We start from the raw sequence: 23,504 nt of genomic DNA, 5'->3' as shown, positions 1-23,504 counted from the left end.
ATAACACAGGAAGTCACAAGTCAATATTTACAAGTTTTACAGAAGAGGGGATTGGGGGGCAAACTCTCACCTAAAGATGCAACTTCTGATTCAGAATAGGAAAACTGCTTATCCTGCCTGCCTGCTTATCCTGCCTGTTTCCCTGTCTGTCTGTCTGCCTACCCAGCTGCCTGCCAACCCTGGGAACAGGCAGTTTGGAAGGAATCCCTGAGGGTCCTGGTGTTTCAGAGGGGAACTCCCATCAGACTCATTTAGTGTTATTAAACACAATCAGTGTTAACAGGCACAGGCCATGCATCTCTCAGGTGAGAGCCTTATTCAATTGTGAGCATCCCAAGGAGAGCACACCTGCTAATTACTGAACCACAAAACAGCCAGACACCATACTGTAGTAGCTTTCATGGCTGATGTGATGTTCCTCAAGGAACTTATTGGCTATTCCTCCATTCACTGACTGGTCCTATTCCTCCATTCACTGACTGGGTCTATTCCTCCATTCACTGACTGGGTCTATTCCTCCATTCACTGACTGGGTCTATTCCTCCATTCACTGACTGGGTCTATTCCTCCATTCACTGACTGGTCCTATTCCTCCATTCACTGACTGGTCCTATTCCTCCATTCACTGACTGGTCCTATTCCTCCATTCACTGACTGGTCCTATTCCTCCATTCACTGACTGGTCCTATTCCTCCATTCACTGACTGGTCCTATTCCTCCATTCACTGACTGGTCCTATTCCTCCATTCACTGACTGGTCCTATTCCTCCATTCACTGACTGGTCCTATTCCTCCTGTCACTGACTGGGTCTATTCCTCCATTCACTGACTGGGTCTATTCCTCCATTCACTGACTGGTCCTATTCCTCCATTCACTGACTGGTCCTATTCCTCCATTCACTGACTGGTCCTATTCCTCCAGTCACTGACTGGTCCTATTCCTCCATTCACTGACTGGTCCTATTCCTCCTGTCACTGACTGGGTCTATTCCTCCATTCACTGACTGGTCCTATTCCTCCTGTCACTGACTGGGTCTATTCCTCCAGTCACTGACTGGTCCTATTCCTCCAGTCACTGACTGGGTCTATTCCTCCATTCACTGACTGGTCCTATTCCTCCAGTCACTGACTGGGTCTATTCCTCCATTCACTGACTGGTCCTATTCCTCCATTCACTGACTGGTCCTATTCCTCCTGTCACTGACTGGGTCTATTCCTCCATTCACTGACTGGTCCTATTCCTCCATTCACTGACTGGTCCTATTCCTCCATTCACTGACTGGTCCTATTCCTCCATTCACTGACTGGTCCTATTCCTCCATTCACTGACTGGTCCTATTCCTCCAGTCACTGACTGGGTCTATTCCTCCATTCACTGACTGGTCCTATTCCTCCAGTCACTGACTGGGTCTATTCCTCCATTCACTGACTGGTCCTATTCCTCCATTCACTGACTGGTCCTATTCCTCCATTCACTGACTGGTCCTATTCCTCCATTCACTGACTGGTCCTATTCCTCCAGTCACTGACTGGGTCTATTCCTCCATTCACTGACGGGTCCTATTCCTCCATTCACTGACTGGGTCTATTCCTCCATTCACTGACTGGTCCTATTCCTCCATTCACTGACTGGTCCTATTCCTCCATTCACTGACTGGTCCTATTCCTCCATTCACTGACTGGTCCTATTCCTCCATTCACTGACTGGTCCTATTCCTCCAGTCACTGACTGGGTCTATTCCTCCATTCACTGACTGGTCCTATTCCTCCATTCACTGACTGGTCCTATTCCTCCAGTCACTGACTGGTCCTATTCCTCCAGTCACTGACTGGGTCTATTCCTCCATTCACTGACTGGTCCTATTCCTCCATTCACTGACTGGTCCTATTCCTCCATTCACTGACTGGTCCTATTCCTCCATTCACTGACGGGTCCTATTCCTCCATTCACTGACGGGTCCTATTCCTCCATTCACTGACTGGTCCTATTCCTCCATTCACTGACTGGTCCTATTCCTCCATTCACTGACTGGTCCTATTCCTCCAGTCACTGACTGGGTCTATTCCTCCAGTCACTGACTGGTCCTATTCCTCCATTCACTGACTGGTCCTATTCCTCCTGTCACTGACTGGGTCTATTCCTCCATTCACTGACGGGTCCTATTCCTCCATTCACTGACGGGTCCTATTCCTCCAGTCACTGACTGGTCCTATTCCTCCATTCACTGACTGGTCCTATTCCTCCTGTCACTGACTGGGTCTATTCCTCCATTCACTGACTGGTCCTATTCCTCCAGTCACTGACTGGGTCTATTCCTCCAGTCACTGACTGGTCCTATTCCTCCATTCACTGACTGGTCCTATTCCTCCTGTCACTGACTGGGTCTATTCCTTCATTCACTGACGGGTCCTATTCCTCCATTCACTGACGGGTCCTATTCCTCCAGTCACTGACTGGTCCTATTCCTCCATTCACTGACTGGTCCTATTCCTCCATTCACTGACTGGTCCTATTCCTCCATTCACTGACTGGTCCTATTCCTCCATTCACTGACTGGTCCTATTCCTCCATTCACTGACTGGGTCTATTCCTCCATTCACTGACTGGTCCTATTCCTCCATTCACTGACTGGTCCTATTCCTCCATTCACTGACTGGTCCTATTCCTCCATTCACTGACTGGGTCTATTCCTCCATTCACTGACTGGTCCTATTCCTTCATTCACTGACTGGTCCTATTCCTCCATTCACTGACTGGTCCTATTCCTCCATTCACTGACTGGTCCTATTCCTCCATTCACTGACTGGTCCTATTCCTCCATTCACTGACTGGTCCTATTTCTCCATTCACTGACTGGGTCTATTCCTCCATTCACTGACTGGGTCTATTCCTCCTGTCACTGACTGGGTCTATTCCTTCATTCACTGACGGGTCCTATTCCTCCATTCACTGACTGGTCCTATTCCTCCATTCACTGACTGGGTCTATTCCTCCATTCACTGACTGGTCCTATTTCTCCATTCACTGACTGGTCCTATTCCTCCATTCACTGACTGGTCCTATTCCTCCAGTCACTGACTGGGTCTATTCCATCCTGCCTTAAATTCAAACACATAGACCTATATCACGTTAGCAGCCAGTTTGACTAATGTTCATAGTTCCATCAGTTTGAGGTGGACATTTTTCTTTGGGGCAAGAACTCAGAATGAGACTGCAGAATCCAATTAGGGTTTGAACTAGTCTGTTAGCCCACTGAGCTAAACGAGCACCATCAGAGAACAACCCGGAAACATGCCAACATGACAGGGAGAATAAGTCATTATTAATTAGAAAAATACTTACCGATGTAAATTCAAAATCCTTCTGATTTACTAGGTTGAGGATGTATTGGATTCGGAACTGGTGTGCTGGGTTGGCTAACCGGACTGGGGGCGTCAGTGTACTCATGGCTGTCACGATAGTCTGGAATGGAGGAAAATAGAAAAACCTTGATTTACAAAATCTACAGACATTTTTTAAATGTTTTTGTAAATCTTGAAATGTGTTAAAGACTTCCTCTATTGGGATACTAGTACTGCTAACTCATGTAAACAATGTAACCAAGAGGGAGAAAATCAGCAGTAAACAGCACCAATTACTGACCTCTATAGCTTCTTTTATGTTGTTTTTAATGTCTTGAATTTTCTGTTTTTTCTCCCTGTGAAGCATGAAAATAGATATTTAGAATCACGATAATGAGGAAGTCAGTGTATAACAGCATACCACCTAAATGTCATCAAAATCACCATAAAGGTGTAGCAATGCTTGACATGGAAAAGAAGAATGGCAATCTTTACTCATTGAAGTCTGCAAACACTAAATAAGGGCCAGACCACACAGACTTTGCATCCATAAAAAATGGTTGCCAATGGTTTTTCTATGGGGCTCATGCATTGATGGACGATAGAGACAATTTAATTTGGATAGATAGACAAATAGTGCATTCTTCATGCATTTCATCAGTCTGTGTAGCTGGGCTGATAGAATGTAGGAGTTTCAGTGACAGAGTAAAAGCAGTGCACTGTACGACAGAGGAGGCTCCACTACATTCCTCACACTAAGACCTCAAAACACCCCGTTTAAAATAAACTGCCATACCAATCTCTTCTCACCACTGCCATTCCACTCCTCTCCCTTATCATCCACTCTCCCTATCATTCTGTCACTCCCCACCTCCCATCGCCTTCTGTCCTCCTCATCCCACTCTCCAGCACCTTGTACTGACTGGCACTGCCTGTCCAACTTCCAGTAGGTAGGTACAACATTCTAGTCTGAGGGGCAGGCTGAGACAACCACACGGAACTGAAGCAAGCACGATAGAGATCTTCTCCCTCCATATATTTATCAATAGCCTACACCAGGGTATCTGGCTGTGGAACACAAACCCGGACAACAACTGTCCTGAATTGACCATCAATACAATCTGTATACGGTCCCTGCTATGGACTGACTGACTGGCTGATGTGTGTGTGTGTGTGTGTGTATGTAATTTTGGCCTACTATGTTTTTAAATTGCACTATTTCTATGAGGTGATCAGTATTATATGTTGCGTATGTCATGTAGGAGCAGTCGTTCTTGTACGTCCAACAAAAAGGCCCCCTCTGGGACAATAAAGTTGATCTGATCTTATTAAGACCTGTCAACTGTGCCATATGGGGAAGCCAAGGTGTGGAATGATCAGAATCATGACCAGTAAAATTAACAATACAGCCACTGTACGTAACCTGAGAATCCACGGAAATGGAACCTGAGTGAAGTCATATTGTTGGGAAACAAAAGCTTAAGGCAAATTACTGTTTTTAATGAGAGGTCCTACAGTATTGATGTTGGCATACTATATGACATACTATACTGGCTAGGGAAAATAAGTTAGTGAAACCTAAATCGTCAACATTTTCTCTCGATGAGCAGGGTTACAAGACCTACTAGCCTGAACGCAGTAGGCTATGCATGTGATTTCAAACGATTCAAAAACTATTTCAAGGATCTGTTGAATAATTGGTGCCATCTAGCAAAACACTTGTTTAAAAAACTGTTTATAAAATAGGCAATTCATAGAGCAATACACTTTGTAAATATTATCAATTAACTCAAGCAGTTTCACCTATAGTCATAACAAAACACCCAGTCTCTGGCGACAAACACCCATATACTCTCTGGGTTGGGGTGGAATTGCACACCCAATATAATAAAAAATGTAGCTACATTGCAAGAAACAGGTGAATATGCATTAGCCAAAGTCCGCCATCACACTCGCACATACCCGCACAGTGAATTTACTGTTCCTTGCTACCTTGTCACTTTTTTATTTATTTTGTATGCTGGAGTACGCATATCATTTGACAACAACACTTACAATGCCTCTTACTTCAGGAGATCTCACTGATGATATCAGTATGTGTAATTCAGTTGTCAAGGTAACAACCTGTATCTGCTGCTACATTTCCATTTGAGTCATTTAGCAGACACTCTTATCCAGAGCGACTTACAGTAGTGAGTGCGTACATTTTCATTGATACTGGTCCCCTGTGGGAATCGAAGCCACAACCCTGGCGTTGCAAGTAACATGCTCTACCAACTGAACCACACGGGATAATGGCAGGTACGCGCTCACCCCTAAACAAGCTGAACCCCAATATTTATGAAAAGGCATTTGTACGTTTCGACTGTGGTCCTGAACTTGGTCGACCCGGAATGAAAATGCCACCCCCAGGTTAAAAAGAAGTGTGAACCCTCTTGTCTCTTCAACCTGATTGGGGTGAATGCCAGTGTGGGATTGTCATTCAAGCCATATACTACAGTATCTATTTATTTAATAAGCCACGAGGGGGTGTGGTATGTGGCCAATATACCACGGCGAAGGGCTGTTCTTATGCACGACGCATCGTGGAATGCCTGGACACTGTCACGACTTCCGCCGAAGTTGGTCCCTCTCCTTGTTCGGGCGGCGTTCGGCGGTCGACATCACCGGCCTTCTAGCCATCGCCGATCCACTTTTCATTTTCCATTTGTTTTGTCTTTGTTTTACACACCTGGTTTCAATTCCCCAATTACATGTTCATTATTTAACCCTCTGTTTTCCCCATGGTTTTTGTGCATGTTTGTTTTATGTATTTCGGTCCGATTGTGATGGCTTGGTATTACTACATGTATTTGGTCATTTTGAGTAAAGTTACTTTTATTACTCCATCTCTGCTGTCCTGCGCCTGACTCCTCTGCACCAGCTACACCCAGACCTTTTACAGACACAGCCCTTAGCTGTGGTATATTGGCAATTTAAACTCTGCAAAAAAAAGAAACTGCCCTTTTTCAGAACCATGTCTAAAGATAGATGTCTATTAAAGATAATTCATAGAAATCCAAATAATTTCACAGATCTTCATTGTAAAGGGTTTAAACACTGTTTCCAAAGCTTGTTCAATGAACCATAAACAATTAATGAACATGCACCTGTGGAAAGGTCGTTAAGACTAACAGCTTACAGACGGTAGGCAATTAAGGTCACTGGTATGAAAACTTAGGACACTAAAGAGGCCTTTCTACTGACTCTGAAAAACACCAAAAGAAAGATGCCCAGGGTCCCTGCTCATCTGCATGAATGTGCCTTAGGCATGCTGCAAGGAGGCATGAGGACTGCAGATGTGGCCAGGGCAATAAATTGCAATGTCCGTACTGTGAGACGCCTAAGACAGCGCTACAGGGATACAGGACAGACAGCTGATCATCCTCGCAGTGGCAGACCACGTGTAACAACACCTGCACAGGATCGGTACATCCGAACATCACACAGGTACAGGATGGTAACAACAACTGCCTGAGTTACACCAGGAACACACAATCCCTCCATCAGTGCTCAGACTGTCCACAATAGGCTGAGAGTGGCTGGGGACTGAGGGCTTGTAGGTCTGTTGTAAGATAGGACCTCACCAGACATCACTGGCAACAACGTCGCCTATGAGCACAAACCCACCATCGCTGGACCAGGCAGGACTGGCAAAAAGTGCTCTTCTCTGACGAGTCATGGTTTTGTCTCACCAGGGGTGATGGTCGGATTTGCGTTTATCGTTGAAGGAATGAGCGTTACCCCGAGGCCTGTACTCTGGAGCGGGATCGATTTGGAGGTGGATGATCCGTCATGGTCTAGAGCGGTCTGTCACAGCATCATCGGACTGAGCTTGTTGTCATTGCAGGCTAGCTCAACGCTGTGCGTTACAGGGAAGGCGTCCTCCCTCCTCATGTGGTACCCTTCCTGCAGGCTCATCCTGACATGACCCTCCAGCATGAAAATGCCACAAGCCATACTGCTCGTTCTGTGTTTGATTTCCTACAAGACAGGAATGTCAGTGTTCTGCCATGGCCAGCGAAGAGCCCGGATCTCAATCCTATTGAGCACGTCTGGGACCTGTTGGATCGGACGGTGAGGGCTAGGGCCATTCCCCCCAGAAATGTCCGGGAACTTGCAGGTGCCTTGGTGGAAGAGTGGGGTAACATCTCACAGCAAGAACTGGCAAATCTGGTGCAGTCCATGAGGAGGAGATGCACTGCAGTACTAAATACAGCTGGTGGCCACAACATTTGCTGACTGTTACTTTTGAGTTTGACCCCCACCTGGTTTAGGGACACATTATTCAATTTCTGTTAGTCACATGTCTGTGGAACTTATTCAGTTTATGTCTCAGTTGTTGAATCTTGTTATGTTCATACAAATATTTACACAGGTTATGTTTGTTGAAAATAAACGCAGTTGACAGTGAGAGGACGTTTATTTTTTTGCTGAGTTTATCACAAACCCCCAAGGTGCCTTATTGCTATTATAAACTGGTTACCAAAGTAATTAGAGCAGTAAAAATAAATGTTTTGTCATACCCGTGGTATACGGTCTGATATACCACGGCTGTCAGCCAATCAGCATTCAGGGCTTGAACAACCCAGATTATAAAGGTATAAAATCTAAACAATGAATCATCCTGAGAGAATCCTAGGGCCTCGGTTACCAGTTTAAAGTCTGTGTAATACAAAAGGAGTAAGAACCCTATGGGCTTCAGTAAGGCTGCGACGATACCAGCATCGCGATACTCATTTGTCTCCTGCAACAAAACCCGAAGCGGATTTAACTTCTTTAAGAAAACAGCCCTAATGATGGAAGCAAGCATAATTATTTTGTCATCCAGAGTCACATTTATTTAAAAGGACCATAGACTTTGACCTGCTTCAGTTTTTCCGTGAAAAGAATATTGCTATACTGGTATCGTCCCGGCCCAAGCCTTCAGTGGCACCTAGAAAATAATTAGTGCTTGACACGGTTCTGCAAAGATTTATGAAATGAGGGGAAATAATACTTACTCTGCGTTGAAGCCATTCACATGCAATATTCGCATTTGTTTAACTATCGTGCTCTTCCCAGATTCACCAGCACCTGCAAACAGAGAGAACAGGAAGATAAATCTAAAGACCTTTCAAAAAACACCTCACTTGACAGTGGTCTCTTTAGGGCGATATCAATTCCCTTGAGCTAAATTCTAGGCATGCAAATCACACATTACTTCAGTGTTCAACCAAGTTATGACCTACTACAACTAGGTCCCAGAGTGTTTCCTGGTCAGATAATAAGGTTAGGAAGAAATCCTAACCTCTAGTGATGACTGTCCACTAACCACGGAACATGGAATGCTGGGAACATTCGGGGATATTCGGAACAGTCATTCCCCACACATTGAGGAACGGAGAGAACAAACGCTGCTCCTTCGTGCTAACAGCATGCTACATGCTAAATGAAAATGAAAAGCAAACAGACCAGATCCTAACATGGGCCTGAGCATCTTCTTTTTTTTTTTTTTTACTTCTCTCCAAGGGAAAAACACACCAATAATGTAGCGAGTTGACTAGGTAGACTTGTCATAAATACCTAGGCCCCTATAAAATCCCAAATGGTAACCAGGTTTCCGGGATCCGGTCAAACACATTCTTACTGTGCAGCAACAAAAAAAATGAATTGGAATAAATATGCAGCTTTTACATTTATTTTGTATGGTGAACATACTTTTGTTGAATTAATGTATCCAAAGAATGTGAATTATTTTAGTGAATGAAGAATGTTGTTGTTGGATAAGTTAATAGGGACCCTAGTCATTGTCACTTCAGACTAGAATCAATGTCTGTATTATTATTAGGCCTAATACTGTAACGTCAAAAACATAGAACGTGATTTCATGTGGTTTGTAAAACCAATGAGGATTAAATTGCTCCAAAAGATGAGCCTACCAAATCAAGCCAATTAAAGGAAAAGATCAGTAGTTAGTCTAGCCAGCTATCCAAACTTGTTGTAATCATGGCCGATTACCGGCTGGCCGGGCACGTATGGCATGTGCCCAGAGGTCCTGACCTCCGGAGCCACCATTGATTTTGTTAGTCACTCTCAGTCAGATATCATATTAAGAAACATTTTGTAGAATTGCAGGAAATGTCTCTGTCCCATGGCAAAATGTGTAGAATTGCAGAAAACTTGCTAACTATACAGACGTTTTTATCTCAATATCAAATAATTCTGTGTAACAAATAACTACCTTACTGTGATTGTTTTCATTTAAAATGGTCAAAAATAAACAAAAGAATAGCTTCTTAGCAAAGAGCCATTTCTCAAGCAATTTTGCTAGGACTGTTTGGGAGTGGTCTTAGGGAGGGGAAAAAAGAAAATGAGCTTTTATTGGCAGAGAAGTTTGGAACTCTGTTTTTTATCTTTCTTATTTACCCCAAAGCTCAATCCCACCAAACCAGGTTGAAATTTCAGGGAGTCTTTTTAAACAGTAAAAGGGCCATTATCATCATGTTCACAATGTCACAGTATTATTCTAACCTCAGTGTGGAAATATATATAAAACACTAGAAAATCATGTTTTTGACTGCACTGGGCCTTTAAAACTGCAACATGTTATCTATGCTCCATGGCAAAACGTGTAGAATTGCAGGATATGAACTTTAAAACTACACTTTCTCTCTCCACTGGCAAGAGGGGGGCTTCTAAAATGGTTTTCCATGAGGTGTGGGTGTGGGGGTCACCCAACCAAATCTTGCTTAGGGCCTTTAAATCCTAGAGCCAGCCCTGTGTAATTGGAATAACTCCATTACTATACCATTATAAAGCAATTACTATGAAACAACACGCTAATACAATGGTGTTACTTGAGTAATTACAGTGTTATTACATAGGTAGGACTAGGAACATCTTGATTACTCTAGGCCTACTGTCAAATAAATCAGTCCTGGTATTAGCAACGATTATGATTAAAAGCACTCCAAGGAAAACGTAGTGCATGATGATGAAAACTCACATTTCTGAGGACTATAATATATAGGTTACTCTTCCAAAGTCAGGCATATAGACACACATTGCTAGGCTTACACCACAAGCAATAATTCCACTAGTCAGATGGCATCATATGCAACAATGTTGCAAAATAAGGGTACAAATCCTTTTGGTGGCTTTTCATGAACAGCTGCTTGAAATGACAGGTGTGCATTGACACACGTATTGTCAGTGTAAGTCTTTTACAAGAACAAAGTCCTATCGAAAATGACAGCAAAACCACACGTAAACCCCATTACAATAAAACAAATGGAAGAGTCTTGGTTTAATAGACTGCCCAGGAAGAACATGGGCCTACATACAATACGGTCATTTACCACGTCAGACCCTTGTCATCCTCAAATGCCACAATAGGTATATGGCAGGGATGCCCACATTAAACATGGCATGAACACTTAACCAATGTCAGAAACCTACCTAATAGCAGAAGCCGGTGAGTAGCTCGGTAAATCTGTTTGTCTTTTTGAAGCTGTTTCTCTATCTTTTTGTTAGCTTCCCTCTGTGTCTTCTCCTCATTACGTTGGTCTTCCGATTTACTATTGCCCAGACAACCCATCTTCCCAAAAACCCAATAAAAAGGTTCGGGGGAGGGGGGATTCATATAATAAATAATTTCTAGATTCCTAGATTGGGCCAAGAGAAAGACACCTTGCTCAAGATGGGTGACATCTGTATTGCCAGTTGCAGACTAAAAACCGGCGGAAGATCAAGACCAACCAAGCCGTAGCCTTTATCACAGTTATTAGTGTTAAATATCTGCCGGCTACAATAGATTATTCAGTGAGAACAGAGTGGTGGTGCTAATCACGACACTCAGGCCGCCCTCTCAGACAGTTGATTCATATAATGTTTTCACTGTAAATCCGCAATATAGTCATCAAGATTCATTTCAGTGTTGAATATTATCCTTCAGCGTTACAATGTACATAAATGATCTCGAGTTGTCGTAGAGCTGGAATCCACACTGAATTCTAGCAAATGTCTCATCTAGAATCCATCATTGGTTTCACTCGTAGAATTCTGACTACTGCCATTCAAAACATTTGCGTATTTCCCTTTTTCTTGTTCAATCCGTCCTCAGCCCCAGCGTGACAGGCAAAGCAGATACAGAGGGTGGATAAAAAAATATGAATATTTCCACTAAAATGACAGCATGTGGATGATTATGCAGGGTTTCCTTCTTCATCCGAATGTATTTTAAATCCAAGACAAAACGTTTTTGTTGTAACTTTGTCAAATATATCCTGTTTTAGTCAATGATATTAATTTAATTCCCCTCCTCGTCACAGATGTTGGCTGCTTTTGGGGTTTGTCCAGATCAAAAAGGCCCTTCTCTCGGTCTTTTTCTTTACCGATGTAATTTGTATTTCTCCTCACATCGGTAAGCTTTTCTAGGCGAACATTGCCTTCAGTAGGTTTTGTTGTATGCAATGCAATTTCCCCGATTCAGGTATATTTATGAAAATCATTCGTTATTTTCTTGTTTTTCTCGTGGGTAGAGCCCGCTGTCAGTCTAAGCTTTGTATTCCTTTTGAATTCGTATGGTAGCCTAAGCCTGGATATATGTGCATATCGATATATGAACATACCGCGGTAGGCCAATATAACAATTAATCCAACGATGGCAGTTATTTTTTCATGTAAAGGCCAGATCTGCTCTTGCATAAATGTGAATAGATTAGTTTATTTGAAGTATTTATATGCATTTTTGTCCTTTTCTCTGAGAATTGTACATTGAGATAGAAAGCGTTAAAGAGATGGGGTGGGGCAAACAGCTCTCACTGAACCCTGGGAAAGACCAGAGTGTAATCACATGATTGCCCAAAACGTCATGAAGTTGCGATTCCGAAAAGAAAAGGCGCCCTCTTTGAAGAACTGATCGTCCATACAGGGCAAGTGGACTACTGTAGCACAACAGATGCATCGTAACCATTATAACATGGATACACAGAATGCATTAATACTCTATTCAGTCTTGACTTCTTTATTCCCTCTCTAAATCTCTGAATGTAAAACATAAAAGGATTTGTAAAGGGGTAGTTTAAAACTGGTTGAAAATTCTCACTATTCTACAAGCACCAAATAAGTACACCATTTTAACCATTTGTTTTCATTTATTATAAACCATCTTTAAATTAATAATAACTTAATTATAAACCACCCCTTTATAAAGAATGCCAGTATATTAATATACATTTGTTTATGGATTCATTTGTAGATATGAATAATAAAAACACATTGCACTTCTTGACAGATATAGGCTTACTAAATGTACTGCTTTACTGGGTCTTGCCATTCCCAAATGTGACATATCAGCCCAGCCTTAAAAAATACCATCCTCTATTAGCATGCTTGAAAATAAATGTGCCCACATTGTAATCAGATTTCCCACTGCATTTAACAACATTTATCTGACCACAGCACAGACTGTATGAGTATGTGGCGTGAAGACACCAGGGGTCTGTTTCTGAATCACAGCAATATACAATCAATGTAAGTTCTCTAAAAAATGACTGTGTATATGGTTATTTGATAGTTGCCCAATTATCATTTGTGTAACCTATTGTCATGTGTGTTGTCAATAACAATGAGTGACTAATATCAGAGCTCAAATTCTTCCGTTAGTGTTTTTGAACTTATTTTGTGAACTAGGAAGTCCTTCAGCTCAGTCGAATGAGTATCCCACTGTTTTGTGTAAATAAAAAAATGTAGGCTGGTATATTTCCTTTAACCATCATACAGGCCGGTATATTTCCTTCAATAAATGATTCTGAGCTATTATCCACTGTAAAAAAACACTGCTATTGCTTTTGAATATTTTGTTGACCTAAAATTTTAAATGTAGAGATTCAGATGATAATTGGAAATCATACAGGCCGGTACATTTCTTTTAACCATCATACAGGCCGGTACATTTATTTTAACCATCATACAGGCCGGTATATTTCCTTCAACCATCATACAGGCCGGTACATTTATTTTAACCATCATACAGGCCGGTACATTTCCTTCAACCATCATACAGGCCGGTATATTTATTTTAACCATCATACAGGCCGGTATATTTATTTTAACCATCATACAGGCCGGTACATTTATTTTAACCATCATACAGGCCGGTATATTTATTTTAACCATCATACAGGCCGGTATATTTATTTTAACCATCATACAGGCCGGTATATTTATTTTAACCATCATACAGGCCGGTACATTTCCTTCAACCATCATACAGGCCGGTACATTTATTTTAACCATCATACAGGCCGGTACATTTATTTTAACCATCATACAGGCCGGTACATTTCTTTTAACCATCATACAGGCCGGTACATTTCCTTCAACCATCATACAGGCCGGTATATTTATTTTAACCATCATACAGGCCGGTACATTTCCTTCAACAATCATACAGGCCGGTACATTTATTTTAACCATCATACAGGCCGGTACATTTATTTTAACCATCATACAGGCCGGTACATTTCCTTCAACCATCATACAGGCCGGTACATTTCTTTTAACCATCATACAGGCCGGTACATTTCTTTTAACCATCATACAGGCCGGTACATTTCCTTCAACCATCATACAGGCCGGTACATTTATTTTAACCATCATACAGGCCGGTACATTTATTTTAACCATCATACAGGCCGGTACATTTATTTTAACCATCATACAGGCCGGTACATTTATTTTAACCATCATACAGGCCGGTATATTTCCTTCAACCATCATACAGGCCGGTACATTTATTTTAACCATCATACAGGCCGGTACATTTCCTTCAACCATCATACAGGCCGGTATATTTATTTTAACCATCATACAGGCCGGTACATTTCCTTCAACCATCATACAGGCCGGTACATTTATTTTAACCATCATACAGGCCGGTACATTTCCTTCAACCATCATACAGGCCGGTATATTTATTTTAACCATCATACAGGCCGGTACATTTCCTTCAACCATCATACAGGCCGGTACATTTATTTTAACCATCATACAGGCCGGTACATTTCCTTCAACCATCATACTGGCCGGTACATTTATTTTAACCATCATACAGGCCGGTACATTTCCTTCAACCATCATACAGGCCGGTACATTTCTTTTAACCATCATACAGGCCGGTACATTTCCTTCAACCATCATACAGGCCGGTACATTTATTTTAACCATCATACAGGCCGGTACATTTCCTTCAACCATCATACAGGCCGGTACATTTATTTTAACCATCATACAGGCCGGTATATTTATTTTAACCATCATACAGGCCGGTATATTTATTTTAACCATCATACAGGCCGGTATATTTATTTTAACCATCATACAGGCCGGTATATTTATTTTAACCATCATACAGGCCGGTATATTTATTTTAACCATCATACAGGCCGGTATATTTATTTTAACCATCATACAGGCCGGTATATTTATTTTAACCATCATACAGGCCGGTATATTTATTTTAACCATCATACAGGCCGGTACATTTCCTTCAACCATCATACAGGCCGGTACATTTATTTTAACCATCATACAGGCCGGTACATTTCCTTCAACCATCATACAGGCCGGTATATTTATTTTAACCATCATACAGGCCGGTACATTTCCTTCAACCATCCCATCATCGTCACTATTTCACCATGGTGTGCGTAGTTCATCTCCAAAGGCCTAAAAGATGTCAACCTTCAAATCTACAGGTAACTGCCAAAAATAAAGGAAACACCAACATAAAGTGTCTTTATAGGGCTTTGAGTCACCACAAGTCAGAACAGCTTCAATGCACATTGGCATAGATTCTACGAGTTTCTGGAACTTTATTGGAGGGATGTGACACCATACTTCCATGAAAAATGACATAATTTGGTGTTTTGTTGATGGTGGTGGACAACGCTGTCTCATGCACCTCTCCACAATCTCCCAAAAGTGTTCAATTGGGTCGAGACCTGGTGACTGAGACGGCCATGTCATATGTTTTACATTGTTTTCATGCTCATCAAACCATTCAGTGACCACTAGTGCCTTGTGTATGGCGGCATTGTCATCTTATGGTGGCATAGCCATGGTAGCCAAAATAATGGCCAGCCCAGCATTTTAAACATGGCCCTAAGCATGGGATGTTAACTGCTTAAACTCATCGATTTTTTTTTATCGATGAGCAAAAAAGATTCAGTATTCTACATTCAAATGCAATGCCCAACTCTTGCCAGTACGGGGCACAATTTAGTTACAGTTGTATCATACCTGAGGCTTCTCAGCAATCACACTGGATTCTAGGATTTGAGCAGTGGCGATTTTAGCATGTAAATCTTGATGGGGCAAACTCAACAAAAACAATTATATGCATGCCAGCAAAGCCACTACACAAGACAGCAAAACAATACATTAATTACACTATAACAGTAACAAACGGTGCCCACAAACTGTTAGAGCCTACATAAAGCTGTCCCAACAGCAGAGCTTTATTTTCAGCACCATGTAGTGAATCCTTACCACTTCTACACCTGGCTATCAGCGGAGCCTTGTCTGGCAGCGAAACAGTTCATTCAGCCTCATTTACTGCCTTTTTAAAAAACATAGCTGATATGGCTGACTTGCTTGAACAAATGTGGTTTCTACTGACAATTGAGATGTACAAGCTATGGCATAAGGAAACGGTGAGCAGATAAGAGGCAATCCGTCATTTAGATTGAGACATTAATGAGTGAGCTAAGACAGACTTAGTGAATATAACTATTTGTTCAGCACTTCTGAAATGTACAGCGACAGAATTCAGAACATTGGCCGTTCTTACAGTATTCTCCCTGTACACCAAGTTAGAACAGTAGGATAAATAAAGGGGGCACATAAGCAGACAATGAAATCTCTTGCAAAACTCGATGATAACAATTCTCTAAAACAGGCTATAGCCTACATGTGGACCATCAAGTCAGAACAGTAGGTTAAGTTATGAGGGGGAACGGGACCAAATTAATAGGGTGAGGCACATGGGTTACTAACAGCTTACATTTATTTTGTTATTTAGCCTTTATTTAACTAGGCATACACTTACTATTACTTTCTTAGCTACAGTATACGTATCTCCCTGGCATATTACATAATTTATGAGGCAGAATACAATACATTTTTGGACTCCCCTTGTTGTGCTGTGCTCACTTGAACAGGAAGGTGGCATGGTGGTCCTTCTTGTGGGCAAATTTTGTCACCATTCTCTGGATTTATGGTGCTTTCAAGACAACTGGGATATCGGGAAAAAACAAGTTTGAATCATGACGTCAGGGATCTTAAGGTCGGAACTCTAGAAAGAGGCCAGAGTTCCCAACTTGGAATTCAGATTTGGATGACCGTTCACAACGTATTTTCTTTCCCCCCCCAGAGTTCCCAGTTGTCTTGAAATCACTGAAGTCTGAGATTTTCCAGTTCCAAGTTTCCAGTTATTTTGAAAGCAGCGGAAGTCATGCTGGATGGGCACTTCTAATGTAAATCTATGACAGCACCCAAGGGGCTTGAACTTTATAGCTCTCCCTGTAGATTCTGCAGTGACATAGTGTCCCCATGAGTGACAGAACACTGAGCCAATTACGGCGTAACTAGAGAACATTACCACCCCTACCCTCTGTATTTTTATTTATTTATTTATTTAACTAGGCAAGTCAGTTAAGAAAAAAATATTATTTACAATGACGGCCTAACCCGGATGACGCTGGGCCAGTTGTGTGCCACCTATGGGACTCCCAATCACAGCTGGATGTGATACAGCCTGTAATTGAACCAGGATCTGTAGTGACACCTCTAGCACTGAGATGCAGTGCCTTAGATCACTGCGCCACTCGGGAGCCCCTGAGCACTCTAAAAATGAGGGGTTCAACAAGGGTTCTTCTAAGATCCTCAAAGTTCTTTGAAGAACCTTCGTCACGTTCGTTATAAGGATCGGACCAAGGCGCAGCGTGGTATGTGTACATTCTTATTTATTAAAAGAATGAACACTGAACAAACTAACAAAATAACAACATGAAGCTATACAAACGAGTACTGACAGGCAACTACACATAGACAAGATCCCACAAACACCAAAGGGAAAATGGCTAACTAAATATCATCCCCAATCAGAGACAACGATAAACAGCTGCCTCTGATTGGGAACTATATCAGGCCACCATAGATTTAGAAAAAACCTAGACAATACAAAAACTAGCGTACCCACCCTAGTCACGCCCTGACCTAACCAAAATATAAAGAAAACAGTGATATCTAAGGTCAGGGCGTGACAACCTTAGGGTTCTTGGCACTGAAAATGGCCCCCAAAAGGTTCTTCCAAGAACCCCATAGGAGGTGGGGTTCATCGAGGAACCTCCTTAGTTAGTGGGGGTTCTTGCAGAAACCTAACTGCCCAACTGAAACATTTGAATTTGAAAGGATAGCACTTAACTGAAAATGTAAAGATCTCAATTTAAGGTAAGGTTTGTCCCTTGTATGATCTAAATTGATATGGTTTGATGATGATACCATGCCAATTGTGGTATGTTATGCAGATCACTGTAACGGTTTTCTTGGTGAGAAGGAGAGTCGGACCAAAATGCAGCGTGGCTATTGCAATCCATGTTTATTTAAATAATAAAGAAACACGAATCTAAATACTAACACTACCAAAACAATAAATGTAATGAAAACCGAAACAGCCTATACTTGTGTAAACTAACACCGAACAAGGACATCAGAACACTAAGGACAATCACCCACGACAAACTCAAAGAATATGGCTGCCTAAATATGGTTCCCAATCAGAGACAACGATAAACACCTGCCTCTGATTGAGAACCACTCCAGACAGCCATAGACCTTGCTAGATCACCCCACTAGCTACAATCCCAATACATACACACCAAAACCCCAAGACAAAACACACCACAATACAAAAACCCCATGCCACACCCTGGCCTGACCCAATACATGAAGAAAAACACAAAATACTTAGACCAGGGCGTGACAATCACATGTACCATTCTCTACAATTATGGACAAACTATGTGTATGAAAACCATTATCAAAACAGTTTTTTTCATGAACATTTACCACAAAAACCAAAGGTATGAATACTGTTGTGTGCATGTTTTGTTAATCATCTGTATAAGTACTATTTTTTGGATTCACATACTTTACCCTCCCTACACCTCTGATGAATATAACAGGAAACCTGTTTGCAAAATTTTTCTGTCTATGGATACGGAGAACATCAACACATTAACATCAACACGCCAGACGATATATCCATTGGACTTGGGGTTTACCTCATATTTGGCTTTTTTTTTAATTCTGCTTTGCCACTAAAATCATAATAAACACTGACAACTAAAATATTGTGTTATTGTTATGCATATTTTTATTAGTAATAATAGGGGAGAGGGGGGGGGGGGGGGTAGTTCAAAAATTAATTCCAAAAGGTTATTTGAGGATCCATTAAAAGGGGCTCTTTGAAGAACTTATAGGGGTTCCCCCACAGTTTCAATTTGAAGAACCCCTAAAGGACACTCCTGGAAGCTTTTCCTTTTGAGTCCACCACCACAGAAAGCACTGAGCTAGGCTGAAACACCTGCATTTTGGAGCTGTCTTACTCAAAACAAAAAAGAGACCATGTTTGTATGCAGCTTTAACTCAATTATTATTATTATTTTAATTATTATTTTTTACATTGCTTGCTAACTGATATGGGACATGTATTAATGCCAAAATAACATGCAAAACAGGCAAGAATAAATACACATACACACACACACACATATATATACAGTGGGGAGAACAAGTATTTGATACACTGATTTTGCAGGTTTTCCTACTTACAAAGCATGTAGAGGTCTGTAATTTTTATCATAGGTACACTTCAACTGTGAGAGACGGAATCTAAAACAAAATTCCAGAAAATCGCATTGTATGATTTTTAAGTAATTAATTTGCATTTTTTTGCATGACATAAGTATTTGATACATCACAAAAGCAGAACGTAATATTTGGTACAGAAACCTTTGTTTGCAAATACAGAGATCATAAGTTTCCTGTAGTTCTTGACCAGGTTTGCACACACTGCAGCAGGGATTTTGGCCCACTCCTCCATACAGACCATCTCCAGATCCTTCAGGTTTCATGGGCTGTCGCTGGGCAATACGGACTTTCAGCTCCCTCCAAAGATTTTCTATTGGGTTCAGGTGTGGAGACTGGCTAGGCCACTCCAGGACCTTGAGATGCTTCTTACGGAGCCACTCCTTAGTTGCCCTGGCTGTGTGTTTCGGGTCGTTGTCATGCTGGAAGACCCAGCCACGACCCATCTTCAATGCTCTTACTGAGGGAAGGAGGTTGTTGGCCAAGATCTCACGATACATGGCCCCATCCATCCTCCCCTCAATACGGTGCAGTCGTCCTGTCCCCTTTGCAGAAAAGCATCCCCAAAGAATGATGTTTCCACCTCCATGCTTCACGGTTGGGATGGTGATCTTGGGGTTGTACTCATCCTTCTTCTTCCTCCAAACCCTGCAAGTGGAGTTTAGACCAAAAAGCAAAATTTTTGTCTCATCAGACCACATGACCTTCTCCCATTCTTCCTCTGGATCATCCAGATGGTCATTGGCAAACTTCAGACGGGCCTGGATATGCGCTGGCTTGAGCAGGGGGACCTTGCGTGCGCTGCAGGATTTTAATCCATGACGGTGTAGTGTGTTACTAATGGTTTTCTTTGAGACTGTGGTCCCAGCTCTCTTCAGGTCATTGACCAGGTCCTGCCGTGTAGTTCTAGGCTGATCCCTCACCTTCCTCATGATCATTGATGCCCCACGAGGTGAGATCTTGCAAAGAGCCCCAGACCGAGGGTGATTGACCGCCATCTTGAACTTCTTCCATTTTCTAATAATTGCGCCAATAGTTGTTGCCTTCTCACAAAGCTGCTTGCCTATGGTCCTGTAGCCCATTCCAGCCTTGTGCAGGTCTACAATTTATCCCTGATGTCCTTACACAGCTTTCTGGTCTTGGCCATTGTGGAGAGGTTGGAGTCTGTTTGAATGAGTGTGTGGACAGGTGTCTTTTATACATGTAACGAGTTCAAACAGGTGCAGTTAATATAGGTAATGAATGGAGAACAGGAGGGCTTCTTAAAGAAAAACTAACAGGTCTGTGAGAGCCGGAATTCTTACTGGTTGGTAGGTGATCAAATACTTATGTCATGCCATAAAATGCAAATGAATTACTTAAAAATCATACAATGTGATTTTCTGGATATTTGTTTTAGATTCTGTCTCTCACAGTTGAAGTGTATATATATATATATATATATATATATATATATATATATTTGTTTTTAGCCTAACAGGTGGGGCTCAAAATAGGCGGGGCTCTGCCCTACCTGCCCTGAATGACATGTCGCCACCGGATTTGAGTTTCAAAACAATTAATCTGGCTAAGAAGATGTAATAAAATTAAACAAGGTAGCTCCTTTTTTGTTTTCTACAAATTAGCATTTTAGCACAATCATACCTCTACTTTGTTCTGTTATTCTAAAAACAACATTTCAAACTCCAACAAGAGGTCCCCTAAGGACACAGAAGATGGCTAACAGATAGCTAACAGGGTGGAGATCATCAGCAGAACAACGAAGAGAAGCAATGATTAAGATAATAACTAACTAACTCACACCTGATTGTTCATAAGCATACGAAGGTTCTCATTCTGCTCATGTCCAGTCTGTTCTTAAACCTGCAGCCCCGCATGACTGGTGTATTTTGGTCACAGAGCCCACACAGTTCTTCCACTTGTGTCTGCAGACTGCCCTCCTTTCCTTGTGTAACGTAGAAAAAAGGGGCAGCTTCTATAAAAGGCAAAGGAGCTAAGGGTCTCCTTGTGTTACAGTCTATAACTATAGGTTGTATCAAGGTCTTACTTTGCTAACACTTTTGATTCAACTTTTTTTTGTATGAAACCTGTTCTCCTTCACTTGAGCAAATCAAAACAATGCCTTCCACAAGAACTGGCATAAGCAGTTACAAGCAGCCATAAGCAGTTATTACATGTCCTTATGGATCATTTTCTGCATATGTGTGTGTGTGTGTGTGTGTGTGTGTGTGTGTGTGTGTGTGTGTGTGTATAAGATACATATAATGCCACATTTAGCTTATACAGTCTGCTTTTCAAATTAATCTTGTTTTGGTCTCTTTTCTCAAAAAGCAAGCATGTGAGAATCTGCCTGTTCTCATATACCCTCAAGGCAGCATTAGCCTCTGAAACCTATGATAGCATGTCGTTTCTTAATTCACTCACTAAATAAACTGTGAGTGTAATAACAAGCGATGAATAGGGGTGTATGTACTGCTGTTGCATATTTACACTTACAACAAACAGTCCCTCAAAAATAACGTGTTGTTTGGACATCAATAAGCATCACCCACAACGGTGTAGAGAAAGCAGCTGAGATATCAGTGTAGATAGCCAGTTCGATATCAGAGGGAACTACAACGTATGTCTTGACTCTTGATATATTGGTAAAATTACATTAGTGATTTAACAAGTGCAGGGCCTAGCCTATATATGGTAACTATATCCAATTTCAGTGTGAATATTCTGCTGAATAAAAACACAGAACAAGCTCATTAGCAGTCATGGCAGATCAGTTAGGTTACTTGTCCAGTTAGCAAATGATCACAAAGCTGAGATCCTTATGGACATATGGCCAAATATACAGTGCAGAGCACAACACTTTAAATTAGGTCGTTTAACAGTTCAATTAACCTACCCAATAGCAGAAGCCTGTGGGTTTGTTTGTACTCCCTCTTCTCTGCTTTCAGACTCTTGTCTATGTTCCGACTTCTCTTTATTTCTGCTTTGATCCGTGCTTTCTCCTCCACTCTGCGTTGATCCCGAAGCTCCAGGTCGGAACAATTATCCTGCTGCCCAGGCTCGCCATCTAGCCCAGCATTAGCACCCGTTCGCCCGCTGTAGGTTATCGATGAGTGCGGTCCTATAATCCTAGATCTAAAACTATGGCACATCCCCATAACGAGCCGCCAGGTTTTAATTCAATTAATTCAAGCTAACACTGACTGAGCGTGGAAACACCATTATAACAGTCTCGCTGTTTATTTTCACATCCCGTTAGCGGACATGGGGTCCGTGCAAGGACCAAGGTGTCCCCTTCTCGCACTTGAATGTTTTTTCTGAAAACGTAAAAAACACTCACAGTATCTGACGAATATGAAACTGAACGACGCACAGTTTCAGTGCTTCTAGTGTGATATATTTAAGTAGATAGCTTGTTGGTTTGCCCTATTTTGATATCGAAGTGCTTCCTCATCCTGTTACCATTTTTAGGAGCAACAGGGGGAGGCAGAGGAAAAGCCACGCTTTTGAGTCACATGATTTGCGTCATTCATAGCTTGCTTTAGCACACCTGATTCAATCTCAAATCAATCCCTCTCACAGAATATACATACTGTACTCTCACAGAATATACATACTGTACTCTCACAGAATATACATACTGAAGGGTTATAGCTTCAAGGCTCTTTTCAGTGTCAGAGTACTTTCTGTCAATCACCGTATTCTTATCGGCAGACTCGACAGCCTTGGTTTCTCAAATGACTGCTTCGCCTGGTTCACCAACTACTTCTCTGAGTTCAGTGTGTCAAATCGGAGGGCCTGTTGTCCGGACCTCTGGCAGCCTCTATGGGGGTACCACAGGGTTAAATTCTCGGGCTGATTCTTTTCTCTGTATATATCAATGATGTCGCTCTTGCTGCTGGTGATTCTCTGATCCACCTCTACTCAGACGACACCATTCTGTATACATCTGGCCCTTCTTTGCACACTGTGTTAACTAACCTCCAAATGAGCTGCAATGCCATACAACACACCTTCCGTGGCCTCTAACTACTCTTAAACGCTAGTAAAACCAAATACTAGCATCACTACCCTGGACGGTTCTGACCTAGAATATGTGGACAACTACAAATACATAGGTGTCTGGCTAGACTAAACTCTCCTTCCAGACTCATATTAACCATCTCCAATCCAAAATCAAATCTAGAATCGGCTTTCTATTTCGCAAC

At 41.8% G+C, this 23,504-nt stretch overlaps 1 pseudogene; it reads right to left on the bottom strand.

Moving 5' to 3' along the window:
* LOC110494684 overlaps positions 1-22,785 on the bottom strand; it is a 45,521-nt pseudogene extending 22,736 nt beyond the window's left edge.
* Positions 22,786-23,504: the final 719 nt, after the last annotated feature.

The sequence above is a fragment of the Oncorhynchus mykiss genome, chromosome 17 (genome assembly GCF_013265735.2).
Source record: "Oncorhynchus mykiss isolate Arlee chromosome 17, USDA_OmykA_1.1, whole genome shotgun sequence".
NCBI classification, from domain to species: domain Eukaryota; kingdom Metazoa; phylum Chordata; class Actinopteri; order Salmoniformes; family Salmonidae; genus Oncorhynchus; species Oncorhynchus mykiss.
This window is presented reverse-complemented; position numbering and strand designations above follow the sequence as displayed.